We start from the raw sequence: 2570 nt of genomic DNA on the forward strand, positions 1-2570 counted from the left end.
TATTTTTGGTTTATAAATGTAAAATGACTAAGCTATCCTTATTCTTAAATTTAATAATTAAATTATTACTAAATTCTTATTGGTTCATACATCCATACAATATTTATAGGAAACATTTGAACCTCTATATATATATATATATATATATATATATATATATATATATATATATATATATATATATAAAAGCATGTTTAAATGAAAATAATTATTAAATTGAGAACAAATTTGAATTTTAATTATTAGAAATTTAAAATTTTATTTAAAAGTATTTCATATTTAACAAAAGTGTTTATATCCGTCTCACTTCCCAGACATACACTTTCTCATCTTAAGTTAGATCTGGACCACCAGATCATTGCCGGATCCGTCATTACGCCATCGCCAAGACCACCGTTACGACCGCCGCCGGAACCCCGTAACAGCGTCAGAGCAACTATAATGCCGCCTGAACCACTGGTCTGGCACCTCCTCACTCTCTCCAGATCTATTGTTGCCATCACCCTCGACCTCCCACCGTCGGAAACCGCCTTTTACAGTTGGAAACCACCTCCTCCACCTCTTCACATACCGCCATCTCCTTTCGCCTCCCTATGTTTGAGTGAAGATTATAAGTAAGTAGGAAGCGAATCAGGAAAAGATCTACGAAGATCACAGACTCCGGAACCAGGTCGCCGCTCATACACCACCGTCGACCAACCATAGCGTCTCTGGTTCACCTCTGTACTGTTCATTGGAAGCTCATGGCTTCCAGCATCTGCTAAGGATTAAGGTACTATTATTTTTTTAGTATAATAGTTATGTTGAGTTCATGATTCACCAATTACCATTAGCAATAACGTATGAATTGTTTAACACCTACAAAATAGCAACACAAATTCAATAAATCCTCAAAAAATAGAATGTGGATCTTGTAGTTCACGAAGGAGTAGAAGTTAGACAAAAATTAAAAGTAAGTAAAATAGACATGAACTCAAATCTGTAAAAACGTATTGTGAATAATCAATAAATCGTCGATGTCATAGAGCTACACCATTTCTGTCTCTCTCCCGTCTGTACTGTTGCTCTCCTCCGTCACTAATTGCTGCCGGTATCTCCTCAATCGTGATGAGCTGCCGGTATCTCCTCAACCGTTGCTCTCCTCCATCACTATTTCTAAGTAATTAAATATACAAATTGTGATCCTCAAAATTAATTGTCGATGTTATATGACATTGTTTTTTTTCTTTCCCAGCTTTCACAGCCGCCGCCATGTACCTTCTTAAAATCGCCATGTACCTTCTTAAAATGAAATTGTGTGGGATCACTTTCTTAACCTAATTTTTAATTAGGAGATATTTTCACCTTTTTTTTTATATTATATATTAGTTTATGTTATTAATAGTCCTTTTTATTGGTAAATGTTTTTACTTTCACGATACATATAAATTGTGATGATATTTTAAATTGTTTGTTTAGTATATATTTTTTTTATCTAAAATAAATTTCAAATTTCAAATTATTTTTCTTGAAAATAATCAAAATATAAAAAAGTATTTACTAGAAAAATGATATTTAACTGTTTCGTTCCCTCTAATTTTAGTGTCTATGTTCTACGTGTTCCGCTCGTGATATTTACAACTGCTCCTGGCATTTACAACTTACAAGTGTGTAAATGTGTCATTGAGTGTTATGGATTTTTAAATCTAATTTTTTGTCACAAAAAAGAGGAGAGTATGTTTATTTGTACGATTAAATGCTTTTGAAAGATTTTCTACAAATGTTGATTTTGTTTTTTTATCTAAATACTTCTATTAATTATATTCTACTTTGTATTTTTGGTAGCACTCCATATGTTTAATTAAATTCTTGTAAAGCTTTTAACTATTATGTTTTTGGGTTTTACATGTTAAGAACATGATAAATGAGTTTAATCACATGTGATTAAATACACGAGCTAACTAAACATAAAAATCACATTTGATTAAATATTATAATCACATGTAGGTTTAATCACATGTGATTAATTTGTATTTAATCAAATATAATTTTGCATTTAATCGCATGTGATTATATAAATAAATAAAATCATTGAATCTAAAATGTGAAAACAAATCTTGTCCATATAAATCATATGCAATTAGATACAAATAATCACATGTGATTATATATACACGAGAACAACTATTAAATCAAGAACATGAAAATAAATATTTTCCAAATAAATCATATGTGTTTAAATATATATAATCATATGTGATTAAATCCACCACTTACCACCACCACCACCAAGCATACACACAACACCACCACCTCCTACCACCCATCGCCCACTACCCTACATTTGTTTTGTATTGTCGATTTAATAGTTTTTTTTCTCGTGATTCAGATTGGTGGTGGGTAGTGGTGGGCAATGGTAGGTAGTGGGTGCTACATGGATGGTTATGTGTGGTGGTGGGTGGTGGTGGTAGATGGTGGGTTTAATCACATGTGATTATATGTATTTAATCACATTTGATTTATTTGAAAAATATTTATTTTCACGTTCTTCATTCAATAGTCGTTCTTGCATATATAACCACATGTGATTA

General features: G+C 31.6%; 1 long non-coding RNA gene across 1 annotated transcript; it reads right to left on the reverse strand.

Moving 5' to 3' along the window:
- Positions 1–233: 233 nt before the first annotated feature.
- On the reverse strand, positions 234–1274 carry LOC145136315 (uncharacterized). The gene is made up of 2 exons (XR_013720379.1): positions 1034–1274; positions 234–858 (listed from the first exon to the last, which is right to left on the reverse strand). It is a non-coding gene; the product is annotated as an uncharacterized LOC145136315 (long non-coding RNA).
- Between the last annotated feature and the right edge of the window lie 1296 nt (positions 1275–2570).

The sequence above is a fragment of the Lactuca virosa genome, chromosome 9 (assembly GCF_052849685.1).
Source record: "Lactuca virosa cultivar CGN04683 chromosome 9, Lactuca_virosa_CGN04683_v6, whole genome shotgun sequence".
NCBI classification, from domain to species: Eukaryota; Viridiplantae; Streptophyta; class Magnoliopsida; order Asterales; family Asteraceae; genus Lactuca; species Lactuca virosa.